The 27,058-nt window shown below is 38.7% G+C and overlaps 1 protein-coding gene across 2 annotated transcripts in view; it reads left to right on the top strand.

The window, feature by feature from the left end:
* The window catches only part of chst8 (carbohydrate (N-acetylgalactosamine 4-0) sulfotransferase 8), a 165,410-nt gene that overhangs the window by 87,033 nt on the left and 51,319 nt on the right, over positions 1-27,058 (top strand). The gene's annotated exons all lie outside the window — the stretch shown is intronic.

The raw sequence follows: 27,058 nt of genomic DNA, 5'->3' as shown, positions 1-27,058 counted from the left end.
AAGAATAATTGAAATGGGTGGTGGTGTAGTTTCTACACTGTCACACTGTGAAGAATGAAGCCAGCTGAAGCACTCTCCTGTTTTTTGTTTTGTGATCTAGCTCAGATCCGACGATAATCAGAAACTCAGCAAGGACAGGCCCTTCTCCTATCTGTGTCCAGTCACAGTAGTGTTCTTTTGAATTCCCCTTCAACCCATTTCTCCCCCCTCCCCCCATCCTCCTCCCAACCACAGCTTGTTTATTGCATTTGTTGCACTGCCTTTGATTTTCAGTGCAGCGACATGACACATCAGTGTATTGTCGAGATGACTCGGTCACATGAGAGGTGTCCAGCTTGTTTGTTGATGCTTCTCTGCTGAGACAGCAAGGAAGCGTGGTCCGCCTGCGTGGCTCCCATCTCACACACCCAGTCTTTCCCATATAAATTGAACCCCATACCATGAGCTCGTCGCTACAAAATGTGGCCAAGCTGCCTCACAGTCTGTGGAGATTTATCAGGGTCAGCCTCCCACGGCTCAGCGCCACACAGCCAGACCTGAATATAATCCTGCTCTTACCCTTCCTATCTCACTGATGAACCAAGCTCATGCAATGAATCAGTCATGCTGGTGTGTGTGTGTGTGTGTGTGTGTGTTTTCTGCATCTGCACGTACAGGCTTGTGCATCCATTTGTGGCTATGTGTGTAGTTGAGTACAGACCACTGATATGGAATATGGAATTGAAGTACAGTGGCTCTTTGTGATGAAGGATCGATTGTTGGTGACAGACTAGTGTCTTCTTAAGGTTTTTAATGAAAGCTAATCTTTTTTAATTGATTTATATGCTGTTAGCAGGAGTCCTGATGGAAGGATTTGATGAGGACAGACAATAAGATATAGCATTAAACTTTAATATGCTACAGTATTGTTTTTTGTACTAACAAGATTATTTTTATGTGTGTTTAGGGGACTTTAGTGCATGCAGATTTGACTAATGCAAACTGGCGTTTTGACACTACCTTCAGAGACAAAATGGATAATCATATAAGGCCTGAAATAGGGTTACATTGGCTAGGTGGGTGAACAAGATTTAAAATCTTTTGAGTAATGGATCCAAGGGTGGGCCAATGTGACACTCTACACTATGATCATTTTAGAAATACTATATTACTTTTACTCCATTACTCTAACTAATAATGTGATAATGGAAAATGAAAAAAATAACCAATGCATGATAGATACATTTTTTAACATTTCCTGTATTTTACAAGTTAAATACTTTTAACGTAAAGCAGCAGCAGTAAGATGCTCCTTTTAAAATTGCACTGGATTAGACGCAAAGCTTGGTTTCTCTTTTGAATCCCTCCTGCTTTAAGTAGGCTATCTGTATCTAGCACAGGAATGGCGGTCTCCACAACTACGAACAAAAACTATTATAGAGACAATTGCTAAATGCAAGCACACTGAATTGCAGGAAAAAATGCCAACCATAAACAGCATCAAATGGGGTTTGATTTAAAACAGCTACAAGGGACCTTTGTATTGAAATTTGCATTAAATTTAGCACTTCTGGGGTGTTTACCCTGCCTAATTTTTGTTAATTTCAAAGGGAATCTGATCAAATCTGACCTGGTGGCAGGCAATATAAATAACTATATAGAAATAGGCAGCCTTCTCACTGATGGTTTTGTTTGTTTATGTAGGCAAAATATGGGGATCAGTATTAAAATCCTTGTAGTACATTTAAGAGACATTTAAGGATTATAACTTAAAAGGCTGCAAATCAATTAGTGTGCTCCATTATTATTCCCTCTGAAGTCTGCTGTTCTTGTTCTGAGAAGCATCTGATTCATCTGTACATTGCTGTAGGATTCACAGAGAACCTTTTTAACAGAGATGCCATTTGTTTGTTTTTAATAAAAATAATTATGGATCTTAATTATTTTTGAAAGAAAGCCATACAGCTAGCATGACTTTTATCTCTTGGACTGTTCAACTGTCTGCTTGCTGCTGTGATGCAGTGACCCCATCAATGTGAAGCCAGATCCAAGGCCTGACTGTGACCTCATAAAATAATACAAGTCTGGGATAAACTGCTTCAATCTGCCAGGCTTTTTAAACTGTATTTGAGGTTTCTGGATCTCAGGCCTCCAAAATGGCATTGAAGAAGCACTTATGTAAGGCTATATTTCATTGACACTTCAATAGATTAGAAGCTACATGTTTGAAGTGTGTCTCTCACAGTGGCTTGGCCTCAGATCTGTTCACCGTTTTGTCAGTTGTCAGAGAGACCTCCCTTCCTTTGTTCTGTGTTTCTCTCACAGTTGCCAAAATCAGTGCAGGATGCATCAGGCACTGCACATACAAAAGCCATGTGATCACTGACTAGTGACTTACTAAACTTTTGTGCTTATTGCTTGAGGCTACACAACAAAAAAGTTCAAATACCAACGTCAGGAATGACACTGATTTGCTTTCCATTATTTACACGGCCCTTTGGTAGACCGACCCTCCCACAAATCTCAGAAATTCAGATGTTTCTCCATCCTCACAATTATTTGTTTCTAGCTGTGAGGCATTGATTATTTCTCCTGCTCTGCCTCAGTGCTGTCCTCCTACAATGATAAAATAGCTAGAGAATAGACAACCACACAGGCCTTATTCACCAGCCCACTGGCCCATCGTGATCATCCACAAACCCAGTAGAGCCAGCACAAAGCTGCCTGATTACCACCTGACTGTGGGATGTTGGCTTTGAAGTCACTGACAATCCCACGCTTTTTCATCCTACCTAATGCTTTATATATCCATATATCTATCCATATATATATCCATACAGTATCTATATCTATATCCATATCTATCTATCTATCTATCTATCTAGAGAGAGAGAGAGAGAGAGAGAGAGAGAGAGAGAGAGAGATGGATAATATATATGGCATCCTCCTTCCATCAAATACTTCTGTTCTTTGATATAGATTATTAAATGAGGTTTCCAGACCTGTAGTCTAATTAAAAGCAGAAGTCAACCTTGTTTCTATTACAGAATGTTATCTTGTTTCAGCCACACACTTAAAAGTGACTTAACACTTGAGCTTATTAAATAAAATAAAATGAGAAAAAAATATCTATTAATTAGCTGTTTTGTTGCTTTTTTTTACCCCCTGTCAGCTTCAGTTACACTGATAATGCTAATACTTCTCTAGAATGAGGCTCGTGGGCTTTGATTTATGCCTTGAGCAAGGTGCCACGTTAGAAGAAGAGAAAGACTCTGCAGCATCTGACGGTTTGTGTTCAGTCTTACACCTGATGACTGGCTCTCACGGTCACTGTGTCACATCAAAGGCTGATAGCTCTGAGGAGAGAAATCCAATTCCTCAGGACTACTGTACCGGAAGAGCAGCAGAAGACAGACAGCTACCTGTCAGTTTTTTGATTTTGAAATACATACCTACATCTGAGGATTGCAACCTGAGAAACACAACACTTCATTCATCTGTAGTGCTGCTAAAATTTTCCCCTGTATCTGTTACTTTTTTAAAACACCCCAATCCTCTTAAGGTTTTATGTTCGCTAATATATCGTATTATGTGCATAAATCCTGGACAGCAGTCTGTCTTCAAACAATCAATGAAATGACTTGTACAAGCAAGGACTTTGAATGACAACAGGAACAACTGAAATCCAGCACAATGCACTATTGTCTGTATTACATTATCAGACCCTATTATCAGTAAGTAAGCTGCCAGATAAAACAGAATGGAGCAGGTCCCCAGACAGCAGCTGTTTTAAGACAGCACGATCCATGTAGGATTCAGAGCACACTCTCCTTGTTTTCTATATAAGGGGTCATTGCCTTATTCATGACAGCATGCGGTGCCAAGCAGTTGTTAATAACTCAACAGTAAACAAAAAAAACACAAGCTGTAGATTGTGTATTCTTCATCTATGAAGAATGGTTAGTTAAATTACAAAACCCCTCTGAAACAAAAAGAAGAAATCACTACTTGAAAGTTTTTCACCGATTAATATTTCAGCACCATTTACCCTGAAATCATCAGTATTTTTGGAAGTAGAAGTGGCGCATAGTGTGCTTCATTTTCATGCATTCAGTTTGTCAGAGTAGGCAGCATTTACACCCTGTGAATATCTTGTCTTGGTTTGAACTTTTAAATTTGTATCAGTGATAATAATAATAATAATAATAATAATAATAATATAAATATATATATATATTATTTACAATGACAGCCCATTTTAAAGAATGGTATTTTTTTTGAAGGCTGTTGGAATCCTATTATACAGTACCAGTCAAAATTTTGGACACACCTTCCCATTTAATGCTTTTTTTTCTTCATGGTAGATCAAAACTGAAGACATAATGTCACTGCCTGCCTGCTATGGTAGCATAGAAAGTAGCACAAAGAAATGATCTCTGATAAAAAAAAAATCTCAAATTTGACTCATTACAGATTTCCACTGGTCCAATGCCCATTCCTTGTGTTTCTTGGCCCGAGCAGTTCTCTTTTTCTTGTTGGTTGTCAGTAGTGGTTTTCTCTGCCGTTACTGTTAGGTCTACTTGAATTCTGTGAAGCATGTATGTTGCGGTCTAATCTGAGGTTCTGCTAGTGATATCTGAAGCTGGTATCTGTAATAATAATCATTGTGTTTGCACTTGAGGACACTTGAGAATTTCCAAACATTTTTCAATCAGTGCACCTTTAATGCTATAAAAATTTGCATTTGTTCAATTATGGTACATTATGACTGCTTAAAAATTGTCTGACATATTATAAAAGGAAAACACCATGAGAACAAATAACCTAAGCTGTATGTTGTTTCTTTAACTATGTGTGCCAAAAGTTACCTATTTTACACCAAAGTAAGTATCAGTTTAAAGTTCAATTTCCCAAAGACAGCAGAAGTAAACAAACCTTTTTAAAACCACAGCTGTAGCTAACATCATTTCACAAAGCTTGTCTAAAGCTTTAGCAGGCAGTTGGGAATACTTGGCCCATCACAGCACTTGGCAGGGCAAGGTCACCTCCTTTCTGCCCTGTATCGAATGCTAGTTGACAAGGGAAAAACATGCCTTCCCTTCTCAGACACTTAAAAGAGCAACCATTCAAGGATTTAGTAGGCTCCTTTTTGATGACGCAACACTGAGTAAATACTTTTGCACCCCAGAAAACTTTTTTCACTTTACTAAAACATTTCTTTATGCTGCTTCTGTAAGCCCTGGCCCTGTCCTTATGCATTCATTCATTACGTTCAGTGCTGAGTAATACTAATAAGAAATATGAATGATTAATGGACTAATAACACTGATGCAAGACAATATGAATAAACTACAATTACTATCGAACTGCAGGACAACAAAACGGTTGATTGCTAAAAAAAATTTTCTCTCATGGAGCAATAAAAGATTCCTAACCAAATGTTATGGTTTGCTTAACATGAATCAAAATGAATTCAATTTGAAACCTTTAACACCCTAACATCCACTTTGGAAATGTTACACCATAGTACATCTGAAATTTGAGCTTCTGCTTGTCCTCATGTGCTTCACAATGAATCAGTGGAGGGATGGTATTTGTATGGAAGGCAGCAACAGTGACATTTCCAGGTGGCTTCACTGATGGAGGAAAGACACTGTGGGAAAGGGATCTAAAAACTTATTAGAATTGGCACCATTTCTATGCAAATAAAAGCTTTAAATGGCTTAAGAAGGACTGATTTTACCCTTCAAATTCTTATGATTCATTGTTTTTATTATTACATTTTTAACAGATGTCCTGTCATGACAGTGATGGTTTTATCTTTGGAGTTGATTTTCTATTGTTTCCAACCATAGTGACTTCACCATTTTAGTCACTGTAAGCTATTGCCAAACCACCAAAGTGCCAGAGAGCTGTAATGGGCGACTTTTTTTTAACTACTACAACTATTTATTGGAATTCTGTGCTGCACCTTCAACCCCCCTCCCCACTAGCCATCCATTATCCTTGAAGAAGAACAATGCAAGAATGTGAACACAAATTCCAGGAGAGGATGAATTTAAGTCCATTTTTCTAACCTGGCAATTCATTTGTCATCTTCACAGCCTGAGGAGCGACTGCTACCTCCCAGGTCTCTGATTAAACAGGAGAGAATTAATAACAGGTGTCTGAGGAAGGGGAGGCTCTGCCTATCGAGGAAAAAAAAAAAAAGGTTCCTTGGGAAGAAAGGCCAAGCAATAAGCCACAATCTGCAATTAGAGCAAAGCAGGCACCTTTAGCCAGAGTGTGTTTGTGTCACATCACCCCTACATAATAGCTTGTAGGTCTTGTAGAAAAATACAGTGTGGCTAGACTGAGCCAGATTACATTTTTAGAAATTGTTGAAGAAACATTGTGTACTGTAACTCTTCTACCATAAAGTAACAGAATTTAAACAATTTTTAAGGCTCGACTGACTTGTAATAAGGTGAATGTTGTCTCTTTCCATCGCAATATGTAACTTTGTTCCCTGGGTACAATCAATCATGCCTTACAGTATACAGCACCAACTATTTCACTTATTTTGGTGGATCTGGATCATATTTTATGGAGAAAATAACAGTACAGTAAACTGTTGTGGACTATAGCTGTTGTTAGTTAATGTTAGCTTACTTGTATAGCTGGGGTGCCCAGACTGGACCACCAGGAAGAGGTGGTTTTTAGGACCAGAGGCTGGAGAAATGGTCACGGAGCGGAGCTGGTGTCATGCCAGAACCAAAGCTAGACGAGTTGGCAATGTAACCAGTCTCAGCAGACTTTATAGACAAAATGGCAGAGGTGAAGAGACCAAGCAGGACATGGAAGAAAAGGAAAGATTGACTGAGCAAGAGGCCGCAGATAATATTAGGTTTGTTTTTAGTCATTGGCGAGAGCTTCTTAACAATAGGAGAGAGAGACAGACACTTGCTGTGTTAGCAAAGTTGTCATCTTGCTAGTTTTTGTTCATAAATTATGTAATCATAAAAACATGTGTACAGCTGTCCATATTTACAACAGTGGTATTGCACTCTGAAACTGGGGACACTAAATCACAAAAATAGTCATTTCTATGCAATGTTGCTTTAAGCCTTTGATCTTTCACTGTGAATTGCCACAAAGAAAATACCGTATTTTCCGGACTACAAGCCGCTACTTTTTTCCCACGCTTTGAACCATGTGGCTTATACAAAGATACGGCTTTTCTATTCATTTTTCTTCAGCCACCACGGGACGCTCTAACAGGAAGTGCAAAAAACGAGACAGACAGGGGAAGTCAGTGCAAAGAAGATCACGCTAGTTTTTATTTAGCACATGCAACACATCACGTACACACAACAAATTATTAACAGTGAATTGTTCTCACACCCTCCTCATCATGGAGAGCACACGAAGAAGTTCGTATGATGCAGCTTTTCAGTCGAAGGCCATTGATCTGCTATCCAGGAAGGAAATAGAGCTGCTGCACATAAGCTTGGCGTTAATGAATCCATGGTGAGCACTTTTACTGCTGTGTTACAGGCACTGTTCGGAAACAATCAGTCCAGGTATATAAATAAACAATTACGGTACAAAATCTTTCTGTGTATCCGGTAAATATCTAATTTCTCAACCTGGATATCTGTGGCTTATTGTCCTGTGCGGCTTATATATGTAATTTTTTTATTTTTTTTTTTTTAAACTTGCGGCCTATATTCAGGTACACTCTATAGTCTGGAAAATACGGTACACTGTATCAGTTAGATGTCTTTTACAATTAATCTACATTAAATCCATGATTTATGCCTGTACATAACGTGCCCTTTAGATAGAAAACAATAGAAGGCTGAAGGTGCTCGCTGGAAGCCAAGGTAACAAATTCAGGAGAATCTTTGATTACCTCTAATGTGGTTATAGGTAATGGTGACCTGTCTCTAAGGAGCCTAGTCTGAGCTAAATTATATTTCAAATCCATTAAACCTTTCCTCAGATCCATGATTTGCTTCCAGCAAGCAGCTACCCAGGGCAGCAGGTAATTGAATTTCAAACTTGAAGCCAGGAAGCAGATAGGCCCCTGAGCTAAGTCCTCTGCATGAGGTGGAATACTGTTATGCATAAAGTCATGATTTATTTGTGCCCATCAAATCTTGTAATGGGCTGCTCTCTGCCATGGAGAGGAATAACCCCATTTGTTGAAACAACACTTCTATGGAAAAATTAGATTGCTATGACCAGCAGACAAAAGCAGAAATTAAATTTGGGCATTTAACCTAACTTCACCTGCAGAGGAAACTTAAAAGGGATGTAGGGACATGCTTAATTACACAGATATGAAAATCAGAACAAGGCTCTGTTATGCTATGCTTTGATAGATCTGATTCACTTGCACTTTCTTCCATGCAGGTTAGGATCATCAGGCCCTAAGGCAGTTCACTTTATACATTTTTTGAGTGTAGATTGAAGCTGTCACATCCTATCATTACACACCCCATTTTAAAATGCACTCAGATCAGTTATTGGATCAGATAATGGATCAGAAAGGTAGAGGTAATAAAAAAAATCAATTAAAAAATTAAGATCCTAGATCAGTGGGTGTTGAAATAGAAACCCTTCTTCATAAGCAGTTTTAATTCAGCCCGGTGACAGCCAGACTGAGCTGTAACCTTGATGTGTCTAATTGCTTACAGTGGGCTGAACTCTCAGGGAGACTCTGGGCTGTTAATGGGAGGATCATGCACTCAGGGGAAAGTATTGGCTTCTCTTTCTCTTTGCTGTCATCCCTGCTATTTCAAGACATCCTTCACCACAGAATCAAGATAGACGACACCAGACTCGATAGTGAATCAATCATTAGACCAATTTACCAATTAGGCTCATTGTACTCTATAAATAAACACATCACAAGCCTCCTATGCTCTGCCCCGAGAGATACCGTCTCAACATCCAGTCCAGCAATCAGGGCACACAGGGAAGACGTCACATCGATCAGGGATCTCTGTTATACTGTTGCTTTCTTTGGTTGTCATGATGTAAACAGACTAAATATATCTCAGCAGACATATCTTGTTCACAGATTGTGGTTGTTTTGGATCCGCATACTGAGATTCAAACACAGTTATTCATAACATACGCATTATAGTGTATTCACCTGGATTTTATTACTACAATATGCATAATCTGTGGCTAATGAGTGTTTAACACCTGCCTATACAAAGAATTACCCAAACATTCCCCACTATTAATAATTCAAACATTATGCAACAATATCCTGTTCTAAACTGGTATGTATGTCCACTAAAATAAAAGTGGCAATTCACCTAGGAACATAAGCGTTTGGAAACACCAGAGTTAAGATTTCAAGACATAGTTTATAATTTATAGTGGAAAGAGAGGCTTTGTAATGATACAACTACTCTTGGCATCACCGCCTCCCCTGGCAGGCCGTCTCCTGCTCTCAGCCTCAATGCTTGAGCTGCCACTGCTGCTGCTGCTGCTGGTGCACGGCCTGCCAGATCTCCAGCATGCTCTACCCACCTGTCACCATGCAGAGAAAAACATTTCATTCATACCGAAGATACATGTCACTAGCTCTCACAGAGAACCACAAGCATTTACAATAACTGTCAAATCTCTGAGTTTAGGGGTAAAATATCTACGGCTTTTTCAGATATGTGTATCTGTCTTTCGAGGCATGAGCATACTGCGAATGTCAGGACAAGGATCATTTCATTTAGCAAGTACAGCAACATTTACAGGGATTGTCCTGCTGATTTACAAAGCCACGTACCTACTGATGGGCATGGTGTGAGGATGATAGCAGCGGGTATAGAATAAAGAAGACAGTGCAGGACTATATACTGTATACTTTATGTATGACAAAGCGTTTTAGAGGTTCACAAGCAGGTTGGGCAAGACTACCAAGAGAAACTTGTGCAACATAGAACACAGTGCACCACCGAGTAGAAGTGCTCTGAGAGTTACTGTGAGTCTTTTAACACAAGTGTTGCTTCAACGGATGACCTCCCAGAAACTGAGTGCATTCCCAGAATAGAAAAAGAACTGGTTATTGACTCCGCAGTACGCCCAAGTGGGCTTTATGATTTAGTGCAGTGAGCCGTCAACTCTCCGAGCAATGTGCAGCAAACAAAAAAACATTTTATCAATATTCCATCAGGCAGTCGCCCTCTCCCTGTTAATATAGTGCCCAGACGCATCTTAGTACCACCGAAGATCACACATACAGGCAGACTCCCGCCTGCAGCTCACGGGACAGTGTTGAATTAAATGAAACGCCACTGGCCATGTCACACGTTGACAAGCATGTGATGATTTCTTTTTTTTTTTTTCTTTATACATTTTTTATTTTTATCAAGACGATTTTGTCTGTTCTGACCCAGATACAGAACATGCAGATTTGTTCCCTTTCAAAACAGTGTGTATATATCCATAAACAACATAACTAAACAACTGACAATATCTAATATTATTATAATTTTATTATATAATGATCTTTCAATATTTTAGTTCATTCTAAAGAAACAGACTCTTTAGGTCTTTACCAAAAATAACAATTTCTATCAAACAACAAAGTAAGACTTTAAACCAAACCGAATATTGTTGGAGTCTTGACACAATGTAGTAGCATCATTTGTAAATAGTCATATCAACATGTGTGATTACTCTCATACATAAATGTGTGTGTTAATATAGTATCAGTGCAACAGAATCAGCACTCAGTCAACAATCCCTGCATTGCACTGAAAATAATAGGTAACCCCAGTTTCTAAATGCACATCAACGTGCCGATCAGACTGCATATTTTCTGATAAGTGCTCTTTAATTTTCAAGTGCTTGTTGGACTTAATGTTGAACTCATTTCTAGCTTGTTGAACTCCATACTTAACATCCGAGGACTATTGTGGGAGTTAGGGTAGTGTTCATCATCATCGAAATATGAAAATGAAAGTACTATACTGGTGTGAGAAATGCACTGTGCTATACTATACTGTATTATGACACATTGTGAAAATAATTGATTGGTTTTAAAAAGGAAAGTGAATAATTGTTTTAATGACTATGATGAATGCAACTATGCTACTTTTCACACCGTACTGCTTAGCACTTTTCCCCAGATATGTCTGTGCTCACTGACACTGCTTCATATCCAATCCATCTGCATTATTCATATCAGCTATTTAGCTTCCATCCAGAGTGACATGAAATGAGTGCACCAGTGGAGGGAGTTTCAGTTTTAAAATTTGCAGCATTACAGGCTTACCTTATAGTGAAGAGTACATGGGCTACAAAATGACAATTTTCTGGCAGAACATGAAGTTAAGTTTTCTGTTTCTTGTAGAGCTGAGAAAAGCGTTGTGAGGAGAAAATAGCTAATCAAGTGGATATAGGATGGAGGACGACGAATGAAGAGGTAATGAGGATGTAAAATAATGCAGGTTAAGGGAGTTAAGTTCTGGCTAGAAATATTCATATATTTGTTCAGTTGGAAGTTAGTGGGAACATAACACAACAGGGCAGTGATGTAGTAAACATACTTGGCAAAAGAAGTTAGTCGTTTGGACACAGTACAAGAGGTGAGAAGATTTTATACATGGCTCCTGCAGCACTGCGTCAGTCCTGAAGGGCTATTAGGTTTGAAGGTCCAGTGTGATGAAAGAAATACAAAAGTGGTTGCAAAGGCACATGTGAGCAAAATGATACAAAATCAAAGCACATTTGTTCTAACTTCAGAGTCCTGTGTTTAGCTCAGATGAGAAGAAAAACATGTCATCTACTTGAGAGATTGATTGATAAGATTTTGGTTTGTAAGGGCTCTGAGTAATGTCATCATTCACAATATATCTAATATAATTCAGTTGATTGAAACCAATACTTAATATCCTCTTTTCCATTTTTTAGTAATACTAATCTATCCTAATTTGTTATTTGACTAATAAGCTTGATTGTATGTGGATAACAATAATAAAATTAATACATGTTCAGTAAATGATAATACAGTTAAGCTATAAATGTAGAAATATGGTGCATTTTGTGGCCATAGGTTCTGTTGCATGATGTTATGTGCTGCTATTGCATTGTTTTATAAACTACAACCTCAAATGACGATAGTGCTGACAGCTCTCAGTAAAAACTACAAGCTTCACAAAGGTAGGATTTACAGTATTGCAGAGCTATTGTATTGCATTGATTTATATTACACAGGTGCTACTTTGAAGGTCCACCCCTTCTACAGCATTAACTCTTACGTTGTGCCAGGAGTTCTCACTTTCTGATTGAAGCCATGAACTAAAATGAGAAAATGCGATACGACCGTTCCACCTTCCCATTGCTCCAGCCAGTTTGACGCTTACTGCAAATTACTTGCCTGCTCTATCACAGCTTGATGATTCTATGTATTGGTCAGAAAGCCTAAAATGAGGCCCACAGCAAGTGAATTTTCTTGGTTATTGAAGATTGATTTGAGGAATACTGTAACTCACCAGGATATCATGCAAATCAATGCCTTTTACTGGGTAGTTCTGCAGACAGACTGTGCTGTACGAAGAAAAATCTAAATATTAAAGCACAATATGCTGTCATGCTTATTTGGTTTTTGTGGTTTTACTTTATTTTTAATATTTCCCAGGACAGTTTGTACTCTGGTATGCTGGGATTGACAAGCCCACAGGGAGGGAGGTTTCATGGGTGATATCAGCAAGGCAGTGCTCTGTGAAGTGACACAGAATGAGTAGCGCCGTTTGTGCTGTGTATTATGATATTCATATGGCAGCTTGCCATTAAATGTGGTGTGGTAATCCAAACAGCCCTCTGTGATAAGTAGATGGTGCCGCAGATGATTGCAGCCCTGAGGAGAGGCAAGTTGAGCTGCTGAACCAGAGCCCAGCCCAGCCGCCTCTACCAGCAGTGGAGAGGGCCACAGGCTGCACTGAGATGAGCACTCTTCACAGCCATCAGGGAAATAGATGACTCTTTACTCAGAGTGGAAATCAGCGAATCCTGCCTTATAATCACAGTAATTCACCACTAAACACTCTGACCAGGATTTTTTTCATGATTAATGCAGCCCAAAATGAGCAGCTTTTTCAGCAGAATTAGAATGAAATTTGTCACTTGTTGAGTTTTTTATGCAAAGGATTGTAGCAATTGGCTGGATTTGCAACTATGTTTAACGATGAAACCATTTTTTGTGGAATAGGGAATGGAAAACGTTTGGCATACAATGCCATGATTGATAATTATTTAATTAATATCATGGCAAAACTGAAAATTCAGAAGAAGGACTGGTTACACTCTAATATTAAGTGTGGAGGCATGGCAAGTGTCAGTTGAAAGTGATCTCACATCTTACTGTACCAGTCAGGAAGCTTTACAGAAAGCAGCTGTGAGCCAGGGTTAAATGCAGACATTTTGGATAGCTACCACATCATAATTCTCTCCTGGCAAAATGAAATCACCTCAAGTGCGAATAGGTGACCCCAGCAGAATGCAGAGAAAGCACTGGGATGTGCAAAACTTGCCGACACAACACATTATATGGTCCTTCAATCTTGGCACATGGCAAATGAGGGATTTGATGGGGAGCACTAGAGCAGTGGCTTGAGTGGCAGAATGCTCCTAAAGCCCCAGCTAGTTCTAATGAGGCAGCTTGATGTAGCAACTAGGTCCACTGGGCGCAGGAAGGACCAGATGTCGCTCGTACACTCAGTCATTCCTTCCAGCACAGCCTGCATTCACCGTTCTGCCCATCTGCTGCTATAAAGCACAGTCAATATTTAGCCACTGGGAAAAGGACAGACATGCTCTGCACCTGGATCATTATAGTGCCTCTGGTAAATTGGAGATATTTTTTTTTCTTTAAGGCTAACTTAGAAGAAGTAAACAACTTTTTCTTCAGCCCACACTCACCCCTTGGACTTGACCTCCTGATGTTTCAGATACTTCTTTTCAGTTCCGCTAACAGTGTATACTAATGAGGAGAAAATATAACACATCTTGGAGCTAGATCGCATCCAGGAACAGTTGAATGAGCCTCACAGCTCATGTTGCATGACTCAGCAGTGAATCATGGGTTGCCAAGGCGCCAATGAGCAGAACTGACATGCAATATGCCAATTTTCGCCTGAAGATTAGACATTAACAAATTACTGAAGATGAGGAAAATAAGAAACTATTTCCTGCAGATAAAATGGTTAAATATCTTTCTCAGTGTCTCTCACACACAGTATGTGACAAGGGTCTATTATATAATTTAGCTCAAAGCATTATGATCTGCAACTGTGTTAGCAAAAGGAATTCATGAAGTTTAGTAAGAGGTATAAACTTTATACCAGTGAGTCAGAAAGAGAAATGAAACCCAAATTAGCTATGCGTCAGTGCTACTTTAATATTAACACAATAATTATGGATTATATGCACCTGACCTATGAATCATCAGAATGGTGTTTCAGCCACCTATCCTAGCACATTTTGGTAAACACTAAGGATGTAGTTGTTACCGGTTAAAGGCAACAGCAGGATCTAACATCAGAAGGCCCAGCTGTGGCAATTCATAATTGATCTCTGCCAAACAAAACACGTGTATTGTACGTATTGTGCTGTAGACATCTCCTGGGCAATCAGGGTGACTGCATGCTTGTTCTCTGAGGTTATCTGAACATGGTGTTGAACATGATGAAATAAAAGTAAAACCGCTCTACACCATTACCCTACTTTAGATTAAAACTCTGGGCAGACATTATCAAGGCTTACTTTCCACTCTCCCCTGAAAAAAAACAGATAAATATTCTTCCAAAAATCTTCATTACCCTCATGTGTAATAGTGTGTTCATGTGCAAGTTTGTGCATGTGTGTCATGTATTTCCTTCGCTATCAAATGTCTTTAAGGAGTTCTTCCAGCAGCATTATGTGTGCTGTGTTGAGCCTCTTCTTTGGGAATCATATCTAAATTTATAAAACTCATGCTTTGTTGCAGCAACCCCGGCCTGCTTACATGATGAACTTGACAGGATGTGTTCATGTCAGCTTTCTGCCTCAGCTTACAGCCAAAACGAGGGGAAATCTTGTTTCACCACTAATTTTCTAAGTCATGAATTGGATTTTGGCATTACCCTGTGTGGCTCCCATGAACTGAGGAGCTCTTGTTGAATTTAATTTGCATTCCAAGGAGCTGTTACTATACAGTATGCACTTGGGTTCTACTTATGAAAATGAAGGTTAATCAGCAGATATATGTGATAGATATGTGCTAAAACATTTAAGACCTGTCTGTGGTCACCTAAAAGAAAAAAAAAAGTCTTTACCTTTCAGATTACTTTGGAGAATTAAACTGCTGAACTTAAGCACCAGGTATAACCAATACATCCAGTATAAATTATGAATCTCTGAAACAGTCTCTTGTTTAAGGAATGGCTGAATGGCTCGATCATATGCTCCAGCTAAAGGGAATGTCAGCAGCTATGGCCATATAAATGAACACAGGAAGCATCTAATACAACTGTAATCGTAACAGTTGCAAGCTAACCCTTGTACAACCCTCAACAGCACCAACAAGAATACTGCGTGATGAGTAAGAACTAGTGGGGTACAAGGTATGGTATCTTAATGAGCCAAAATGGTTCAAATCCAAAGTTATTCATCAAAAGCTACAAGACACAACACTCACTTTAGAAAGAAAACAAAGTGTAAAAAAAGAAAAAGAAAGAAGGAAGAAATCTAAATAAATTGTTGATTTTCATCAACATGTTTTAATATTAAATGTTATTTTTTTAATAAACAATGTCAGGCCAAAGTGCAGTCACTTTGGTTCTCCTGTAAAGTATACTCTATATAGTAAAATGTTGTATAATAAGACACTGCAAATACACAACACATAAACGCTAATGTATATTTTTAATGGACTGAAATCTGTGTAGGATCATATCCACTTCACTGTCTTACACCACCATTCAGCACCTCTACAATAGACCACAATATGTTCTCATGTCTGCTTATGGCCTGTGGTTTCTAATTCTAAATGTCCTGTTAACATAGGCCTGGATGTACTTGTGCGTTGTCACATCAAGACATGTTATCCATTAGCTTGCTGCCACGTTTTCATGTCATTAGATACCCATCTAATGGGGCTGTTTGTGAAGCCAATGTGCCTTGAGGGCCAAACTGCCCTTTTCAGTGTGTGCTTCCATAATTACATTAGTAACATCAGACATATCAGACATAAAACGCAGGGATAGCCCATTGGTAGTCACTGAAGAACCAGGGCACAGCTTCTGCAGCTTAAATGATCTGTCAGAAAAGCACAAAAGATGAAGAGAAGGAAAAACATATGATATAATTGTGTGCACAGAGATAGTAGAGGTTTTTTCTCTGAAAGGGAAGGAAAGCCAAGAGGGACAAACAGTAGAGGAGACAAAAGAGAAAAGGCTTTAGCAGGATTCATTCCAAGGTCACCGGGAACAGTAAAATTAGATCTTGAGTGTTTAGAAAAAAAAAATACTTCATCAGAAGATTGCTTCTTTCGATAAAATAGTTTCACTTATCTAGAGGAGTATTTTTGTGTGCTTTTGGCTATCATTATTTTTAATAGTGTTCCGGTCTATAGTTTCAGGATAAATCGAGGCCTGTGATTGGAGTACTGGGTTGTCTATCTGCTTTGTCAGTTCTGGTGCCCTTCAATCGACAACATACAAAATGAGCTCCTCTCTCCTTGTAAACACAGATGATAAGGCAAGCTCCCCTCATAATCTCCTCTGATTCCCATGCCACACAGCTCCGCACATCATACGCATCTTGGAGGGTTCATTTCCATTTGGATTGGAAGCCCCCATTTGGGGATTTCTCGTTTCAGCCAAATGCCTTCAGCAAAGGCAGGTGCATCGTCTGTTTTCATCTGAATAAACACTGTGTGCACAGAGCACTGTGTTTACTGTCAGAAACATTTTGGTGTAATTGGTCCAATGCAATGTTTATGAAAGTGCATTAAATGAAATTGATATAGCATCTAAACCGACAGCTTCAATGTTTTTTCAGTTGTTCCCATCGAGTGAGTGCGTTTTCGATACAAAGGATGTTGTGAGAAAAGAAATACGCAGGTTTGAATTGTAGCTGCAAAGAGATACAAAAAGTCTAATCTTGCATTTACAGGGGGGAAAAGGGAAAAAGTGTATTGAGTAGAAATAATTTCTATATTTATATATTTTGATAAGTATTATTCATTCATCTGCTTTGTTCAACCAAATGCAGATACCTTGTATAGTGTTATTAATTCATCAAGTGATTTAAAATGTAGGGCAATCAACTCTGATCTATTTTCTCTTGCAAAGTGAACCATGAACCACCAAGAAGCATTTAACTTCCCTCATTTTTTCATCAGTAGTCACTTTCTCTTCCATCTTCATCTAACCTAAACAGCCTTGGAGCAATCTCTCCTTTAAATGACTTGTGACCTTTGGGTGATGCTCATGCTGAGTCGCCATCAGAGATAATAATATCTCATTAAATACAATAGCCAAGTAAAATCCAGCTTCTATAGCTATACCAGGAGGATTTACCAAATGTCCATAGTGCCTGCAAAAAGCAGAAGAGAAGAGTTCTCTAAACATTATTCTTTAAAAAAAAGCAACTGCTCAGCACATACAACATGGCAGCCTACACCTAATACAGGATCCACCAGCATGTATGTTTTCCCTTTTTTATGACTATAGTTGACTTCATCATGGCTTAGAAGAAAAAGAAAGCTTCTGTAACATATGGTGTTTGCTGGCACTTTCCAGGTAAACACTTTGAGGGTTTATATGCTTTCATTACCAAAGTTTAAATCAAAGTTTATTTGTTTTTTGACTGCTCGCTGTTGGCGGGTGGCCCTTGCCTGCATCCACTCATTCTTGAACCCAGTAGCCAGGCAGCCTCCTACTAACAGACGCCTCAGCCTGCGATGTGTGCAGTGGGAGCAGCATTAATTCAGTCAAGGAGATAAAAGATATCTGCAAAAAGACGAGGGAGATAAAAAAGAGATGGTTTTGCAGCAGATGGTCTCTTTCAGTGTGCATGCATCTGCAGCTTGTAGAGTGATGAAGAAAATACAGAAATAAGAAGAGGGAGGAAACAGCTCATTGGGAGCAATGCAACAAAAATGGGGTCATCAGTGTTACTTGATGGTGCACAAGGCCATTATACCAACTGACTATTTTATAGAAACCTTCTAACACTTTTCATAAGACATTTTATGTTTCGTGACAACATTCTGATAAAGGTGAGTGGATAGTCTTGTGTTGATTGCTGCAGCATACATTGAGATAGAAATCAAAAAGTTTATCGTTATACATTTTTTTTAGTTTTCAAAACTTGCACACTTCACATAGAAGAACACCTATAAAAAACTACATCAGCAAGCAGCTGCAGGGATAGCAATGAAAAGAACAAAATGCTTACTCTCCTCTGTGTTACCAGAGGGTTGAAAGGAAACAACTCGGAGTTCTGGGACAGTCATTCGTGACAAAGAGGAATGAATGAAAGAAACATGACGAAAAGCTAATCTCACTACTCGATAGAAAAAAGAGCTTTTCTCTCAACCTGGAGAGGGACCCTAAGAAGATTGCATCAATCACATTTCTTTCTGGTCTCAGATTATTTTGATATATGCAGTGCAGCCAGTCCTATTACTCCCAGACACAAAGGACCACTGAGTGTTCTGTGCTTTTCACCAGCTCAGCACTTTACACCTATGTGGAAAATTATGATTCTGTATGATATTGTCAAGGTCAGGTTGTTGGTACCTCACCCTTTGCCCTTTGATTGGATGTTTTAAATTTTGTCACGCCTGGCCTCCGGCCCGCTATCAGCTCACCCTTGAGAGTGCCACTGTAGAGGAGATCTCCCCAAGCAGTTAGAAGCAAGTGCTAGTGGGCAACCTAGGGAGAATATGCTTTCAGTGTTGAATAAATCAACCTGAGAGGCTTTAAATCAGGAAATATGACACTGTTGTCCCATTTTGCCTGGCTCCATCCATGTGGCATTAGTTTAAGGTCAACTTCATTGCTGAGCACAGAAACAGACATTCTGTTTTGGCAAAGGTGTCTTTATTCTCTGCAATTTCTAAAGATCGATAGAAGCAGTCAGTGACCCACAAAGCTCAGAGGTTGACTAAGGGTCTATTTATAGTAGCCGGTGTGTTTGCTCCGTACCACTGAACCTTAAATTGTACTGCAAGTTCAGGCTTGTTAGAGAAATAGATGTCAGAGTTAAGGAGTCACTGATAATATAGCGATGCTAGTTTTGGCATTAGTGGTGTTGATGGTGTTGGCAGAAGTGTAAAACTTGACTAGCGAAGTGAGGAAATTAGGTCAGCGGTGCTTCCACTGTGAATGCGTCCAAGAGTTTGTTTATGAGCCACAGCTGTGAGTTAACGTAAAGTGAATAGGGGTTTCACAGAGTGCACTGCAAAATCCCAAACTGTAATATTAAACTCACATGGTGCGGAAGAGCAAGTAATCAATTACAAGCAAAATAAATTGGATGGCAGGCAAGGAAGGGATGGACAGCTGATGACATATTTATCAAGGCACAATCACCACAGAGAAATTTTCCAGCTCTGCACTCACTGAGTGACAGATGGAGAGTGCTGCCTCTTTAACAGCTTCCCTGGGAGACAGGTTTTAAGGAAATGGGACCATGCAGTACATTTTAGCTATTTGGGGATAAGGCTTGTGTTTCAAGCTAGAAGGCATGTAATAAAGAATTCATCCTTTACCTGAAATAATAAAGTGCAAGAAGTTGAATTATGTACCTAATCCCAAAGCATGCATTTGTAACTAAATCAGAATTGAAAACTGCAAAATAAAGCTGAGGAATCCAAGGCTCCAATGAGCTCCTTCTCTGGGAATGCACTCCTCATGTCCTATTAATTAGCACAGAAGCCACACACATTTCATCATTTCTATTAAAAAAAAAGTAAGACATCATCTCATATTTCTTGCTCCACAGCTAAGCCCACTGTCTTATACTAGGATATCACTGACCAAACAATGCAGCTCCGCAGGCTATGCTCCTTCCCTAAGATGCGATAACCAAGGGAAAGGACAGCCACCGTGAGACATGTTCGTTTTCTGGCCCACAGTGCATGCTCTAAATGAATCACACAAATGTTAATTTAAAAAGATTAATTCCTCTTACAGTGTATTATTTATCAGGTTTTTGAGGGCATCCCTGCTTATAATATAGCTTGTCATTTTCTCCAACTGACTGAAGCACAGCTAAATTGTCCTGAATAATTCAGGGGGCTGGTAAATAAAACAGCAGACGGGGCAGGCGTTTGCATAGATGGAACAGACTGAAAGGACTATTCAGTCTCCAGGTGAGAAGTCTGCTCCTCTTTCAGAAGCAGGGAAGCAAGAGAGAAATGCACATTATTTAAGCTTGGAAACACTGGGCCTTCATCCAACACAGGAAGCTACTGTAGGAGATGCAGGAGGGAGGGAGGAGCAGAGGACGAGTAGTTGGCAGCCCATAGTTGTGTCTGGAGTGGGAAGCAAACAGTAACAGTGAACAGAAGGCAGGACCTCAGAGGAGGGGAAGGCTGGAAGGGCTGGACAGCACACAGCATCAGAGCAAATAAAACCTGTGGTGGTGTACTGAAGACCTAGGGCACAGATTAGAAAAATGTAATTATCTAAAATTTAACTTTGTTATAGAAAAAAGAAAAGAAAGAAAAAAGAAAAGAAAAGAAAAAGAGGCAGAGAGAGAATCAGGCATGCACCTGGAAGGAAACAGAATTCACAATAGTAAGGGAACCAGTCCAGAGTTTACCCATCATTACCATTTATACCTTTGGCAAATTTGGAATCGCCAGTCCATCTAACATGAATGTGTCTATCCTACAAATGATTATCATAACTACACTGTAAATATATTTAGAGAGGCAGGAACCCCATTTAACCAGTCAGAGTCTGAGCTTCTCTCCTTATCTCTTCTCTTTCACTTTCAACATCCTCTTCAGTCATTTGCCATTAGCCATGTCCATAGAAGCTGCTAAGCCCGATTACGTTGCCCACTCATCCAGCTCTGGTTCTGGCACAACACCAGGTCTGCTCTGAGCACCGGGCAGTCTGGCTAACAACTTTACGGTGCATCATGAAACTCATAGAGTTGATACAGAACAGCTAAGAAGAAATGAGAGGGGAAACTGAAAATATGTTCTCCATAAAATATGATCCAATTTCACAAAAAAACAGTGAAATAGTTGGTTTCATAAAGCATTGCATACTTCTCGTATTTGATCAGTAGTAATAGTACAAAGTTATATAGTGCAAGAACAGGCATACTGGGCCCAGAGTGGGAATGTCAGAGACATTATTCACCCGATTACAAGTGTGGCATCGAAATTATTAAGAGTTATTTTATGCTAGAAAACTTACATAATGTAGCTTTAAGGAGTGTACAGTGCATAATATTGGTAGTAATAATATAATACAGTAGTGATGCTCTATATTCGTTTAGTGTTTATCTTTTAATTATTTATCCCCCACACACACAGTCTAAAACTTCATTATCAAGTGTCAGACTATGATGCTTCCTCAGCGTGAAAAGAATTTGTACAAGACACTCAAATGGAGAAGCACATGCACAGAAAAAAATCTAGCACACCCTGAGGGAAGCTCAGTGAAGTGTCTGGTGTTTTTAGGCAACTACTTTTCTATGCTGGCTCTAAATAAATTTTTAATTATCCTTAAGATTTCTGTCCCTGAGTATGCTCCCCATTTTGAATGTCTTTGGTAGAAAATATTTTGAGCTAAACTTTAAATGATCTAAGATCAAAGTCATTTAAATCGGCAAAGAATCAGGGGGAAAAAATCACAAAGCGGTAATCTGTTTTACTGTCACAGTTTGGATACATTATTATTTTTAATGGTTGTTTGATTAATATAATGAGTGTACTCTATACAGTACCTAGACTACATTCTCCATACTGGCTATCCTGGAAAAACATGGATTACATAATGGAAATGGCCAGTGGCAATAGGGTGTAGATATTACTTTAGACAAGTGGGCATAGACATGATAATAGAGATGGTAATCAAAACTAATGGAAGCTCACTGAGCCATCAGAGTGTATTTCCTATGCATAGTTTGATAAGATATGATTGCAATGGCACTGTCCAGCATGTCATGGCAGGTCTCTTATAAGGAATTAAAGGGATTAGAGAGTACTGTTTCCTACAGTGGATAATTTCCAGTAGACGAAAGTCTCATTTCACCAGAGATGCTTCTCTAAAAAAACATTTGCCACGCAATAAGTGCAACATAATATGTGCTAGATACAGCAGTATTGTGTTTCTATCTAAATGACATAAGTTGTTTGTTAATACTTTATTGATTCAGCTAAGGTATGAATGCTAAGAATAGAATTAAAACAATCCATTTCATACAGCTTAAATGGGCTAACCCACAGCCCTTTATATGAGAAAATAAGCCATTTTGGCATAAACCCCAAGGCCATCTTTTCAACAATCCCACATGTGAATCAAAGCAGAAAGCAACAGAGGGAAAAATGAGTGAATGATTAGTCCCAATCAAGGAAAGTAATTACAACTGTTTATTTTTACTTTCAAATGACTGATTTGGATCTGATGAAGTGGATGATGGGATATTAAAAAATCTGAATTATATCAATCAGTTATATCAATAATAAAGCTCCCATTAAGCAACATTTTTAAATTAACACTGAAGCGCAATTCATATAATGTGAAAGGAGTTCCTGGTACTTTAGATCCCACTGAGTATTAACATCCCAGTCTGCAGCTCTGTGCAGCTTTCACTGATGTGAATACTCACTGATGTGCAGGCTCAGTGATGGGCACAGCAGATAGTTTATCATTGCTCATGCTCAGAGTCTTACAGCTTACAGGTGGTAACTGATAGGATCAGGCAGACAAAGCACAGAAGTACTGGCAGACAGGTGGCAAATCACACAATATAGGCAATATCATGACAAATGCCAGTAGTCCGGGTATTAAAATGAATCAAAAAATAAAGTGATTCAAATGAAATTTAGGCAAACTGTTTCAAAATGGCTGTGCAGGAAGGCGGTTGGTTGAATGTAAAGGTTTTAAATCTAAAAAAAATAGTAGTAATAGTCATTGTATAGTAAGTAATTGTGTGTCCTATTTTGGTTCTCACCGAGTCTAACTAATTTATTTGATATTGCAGCAGAATACATTAAATATAGTAAAACATGAGCATGGCTGCTGGTCACATACAAAGCCACAAACCTGTGTATGCTACCTCTATATGGTGAACTGGAGTGTGGAAATGAACTAGACTAGAGGCTAGGAAGCAGCTAAACATTTTACAAACCAAAAATATTTCTTTCGGGAGTTGTCAGAAGTTCAGGGCTATAAATATTAAAGTGAAACATGCCAATGAAATTCCCTTGCCATTTATGTTATGCATGATATACTACACAATTTTAAATTACAATAAAAGTTCATTATTTTGGCCAAATATGAACTTTTTTAGTAGACACCCGAAATCTGAATTTTAATTATAGTAAAGTTGAAATGGACTAGGAATTAGTTTTTGTTTTTCCAGTTGGTGTTACTTAAGTGTAATTACAATTGCAAATTAGGATTATGATTTGAGTTTAATGATTTTATCTCCCAACACGATAATGAAATGGAAACCTGACAGCTTTTCATTTTACTAATGGCAGCATTTTTCATGCTTGTTCAGTTAAATTCAAAATACTTTATTATATATATATATACAGGCAATTCAAGGCAACTGAGTGTGCAAGCATACATAAACAATTCATTTAGGCACAAAAAAACCCTAATCTAAACTTGGTCTACAAAGATAGATACAGATGTTATAGAATTTACACAAGGTTTATCATACAGTCAAAAGTGCAAGTCTGTACGTAAGGTAAACTGGCCATTTCTTGCACTGTGACTGTAAAAAAATATATCAAAGTCAGCAGATGAAACAAGTGGGTACGATATGACTGAAACAAAACACAGTATTTCTTTTCTAGGTGACAGTGGGTGAGAGCACACCATTTGTCCCATTAAATCTGTTCAAATGTCTAACCATATCGTCTGCTGTCAGAATTAAATCTTAGTCACTGATAGCACTACCTATCACAGGTTTCTTTGCTTTTAGCATTTTGTTACAGTTACCATGAACCTTTCTTGTTAAAAACCAGGTATTGATTAAGTTTGGTTATTGTTTATTGTTTTATATATAGTTAAATATTAGCTTTATTTTAAATTTGCCAGTGAGTTTAATGGGATTGTAAGCAACACTTCCACTTCTTCTTCCTTTCGTTTTGAACAGCACCTTGAACAGCCAAAAAAAAAAAAAGTGTTTTAAGAGAAACACTGCCACCTTCTGCTTCAGAGAGTGGACCAGAGATCAAATCTTAACCTTTTATCCTGTTTGTCAGATAACAAAGACCACTTCACTGCACGTCCAACTTAATAAATTCTGTGTGTAGTAGCTTTTATATTGATTTATATATTTATGTATCCCTGTGTCACTGAGATCTTTTTTTCTGTTTATATTTATTACTATGCGCTGTTTAAGTTTCTGTGACAATGACATATTTTGTTAAATATTAGTCCCCATTTCCTGGATCTGCTCAGATTTATAATTGTTATGGGATTACTTTCTTGTTGAAGTTGTAAAGAAACCTTTTTGTCTCAGTGTTCCCCTTCTCTTGCCACTGTCCGTTGAGTTATACTCATGAGCTCTAATTTATGTAATCGAACATCAAGATCTATTGTCCATCTTTGCATGGTTTAGCAAAACTATCCTCTTCTTTTCAGACCTATGATAACAGGAACCCACAGAAACAGAATACCTTGCTGTGTATGCACTGCAACACTTTGAAATCATCCTGAATGATATGAAGTATCTTGCAGGGTCTTGAGGACTCTGGGCAAATTAAAGCATGTTTATCCAAAACAGTATACCCACTGCAGAGCAATGAGTACTGGCAGCATTTCTACTGAGTATTCCGAGATGATTGATGTTCACTTTAACCATAGCGTTTTCCTGCCTTGAACTGAGAAAACAGCGCCTCTAATGTATTGTTGTGCTTCCTTAGAGGCATTAGTATAGATTTGTAAATCCTGGGAATTGTGCTCTCTAATATGAACTGAAAATGTTGTTTTCAAATCACGTTTTCCAGTTCCCAAAAGTCCTGTAATACTGCTTTGGTGGAATTGTGTTCTCCACGCCCTTAGATATTAGTAATTAGTCATTAGTTGCATCCCTCTGACATCTAGTGGCATTTATCCTGCCAGAACCTGCAGCTCATGACCCTTACTCAATTTCTCAATTTTATTAACATGGTCTGTCCGAGTTAGATTACAGTAAAACAGAACTGCTAAAAGTCTAAAGATATTCAGTCTCTCCTAACATCTTCCATATATTTCAGACTTAAGTCATGAGAGGTTTTTTTCTAGTAAAAAATGCACTTCAGGTGGACACAGAAAACATTTTGTAGTCAAATGTTCAATACAGCCTCCAGTCATGCCTGTTCATGATCACTTTCTCACAATAAGCAACATTTGGCACTCATTCAGTTCGTATACAACGACACTGTGATCTGCACCCTCGTTGCTACACTGATGCCTATCAGAATTTTAGCTCGCTTCACTTCTCAAGCCCCCTCCTGCATTAGCGTTTAGCTGTATGTAAACTGTGAATTTATTACTATGTGTTTATGGTCATTAAATGCTGTGTACCTCAGGCTCTCCCAGGGAGTTTGTGAGCCAAGGGACGGTCTGTATCTTGCCCTTGTTTAGATTTGTTCACATTGCCAAACTAAAATACATATAGCTACAATAGATGGTTAAAACCTTGATTTGTGCGTTCTGACTGCTGTGGTTTTCTCAACCGGAAATTTAAATCTCTGGTCCACTATCCACCTTAGTGATTGCTTCCTGAATCTTTGATATCACAGATGCATTAGGAGAGCTGAATTCAGCTCTGCCACTCAGCCTTGGAAAATTTTCATTCAAGTCACCACCTTTGAGTCCAGTATCCAGTTCTTATAATCTACCCATGGTTGATAATGTAAAACACACATGCTCTTGCAAAGTATGCACCAACTACAGGAGAATTTAGTCAGTCAAGAGAGAAGGATGTCTGTGTAGCTGTGATGTTACCTTTAGTTATTTTGATGTTATAGTTTGGACTGCTGGTTTGTTTGTTCTTTATATTGGTTCTATATATATTTTTTTTTTGTTCATATTCTGAATCTGCCTCCGACCACCATCTGGCCATGTACAAAGTCTGGATAATATTTATCTTTATAATTATTCATACTTTTTTTGTACCTCAGATGAAGCATACATGCATAAAATTACATCATAGATAACAACAGTCTAGCCATCGTCATCACTGGTTAACTGATGAGCAGCAGAGGTCCAAAGTACTGTGGGAATTAGAGTGATAATTAACTTTGTGCTTCAACTTGTTGAAACATTCATAACCAATAAACTAAACCACTGATTCCAACAACAGAATAATGTTAAGTACCACCGGGAAAAGATGAATCAGAATTACTTTTAAAAGAAATCCTCAAACCAAAGTTATGTGAGGTAGAGGCATTTAGGTGTTTTCAGCCTGCAAACACTCTCTTCTGAACTCTGGAGTGAGCTCAGAGGAGCTCTTATTTCATTAGCAGCTGGGTTTCTGTGAGCATCCCCAGTATAATACAGGCTTTGCAGTCCCCCAGGAGAATCCAGAATGGCTGTGCCAAAAGTCAGGAAATGAATCACCATCTCTCACTCTAATCCTTACCACCACCTTCACATGAGAGAAATGAGAGACTATACAGCTCTAGTCTTCATGTAGGAAAGTACATGTACACACCATTGTCTGGACCATTCTACATTGTAAATATGCAGTGAACACTGGATTAGGATTTGTCAGCGTCCTCCACGGACGCCACCCCAGCAGGCCATGTGCAGCCCCCAGAGGCAGTCACTCACCATTACCCGGCCTAATCACTGAATATGCTTCCGTCTGCCATTAATAGACTGACAGTGTTGCGCAGCATCTGGGATGA

Source organism: Larimichthys crocea, chromosome VIII, assembly GCF_000972845.2.
Source record: "Larimichthys crocea isolate SSNF chromosome VIII, L_crocea_2.0, whole genome shotgun sequence".
NCBI classification, from domain to species: Eukaryota; Metazoa; Chordata; class Actinopteri; family Sciaenidae; genus Larimichthys; species Larimichthys crocea.
Note: the sequence above shows the minus strand (reverse complement) of the source record. Positions and strands in the feature narration are given on the sequence as shown.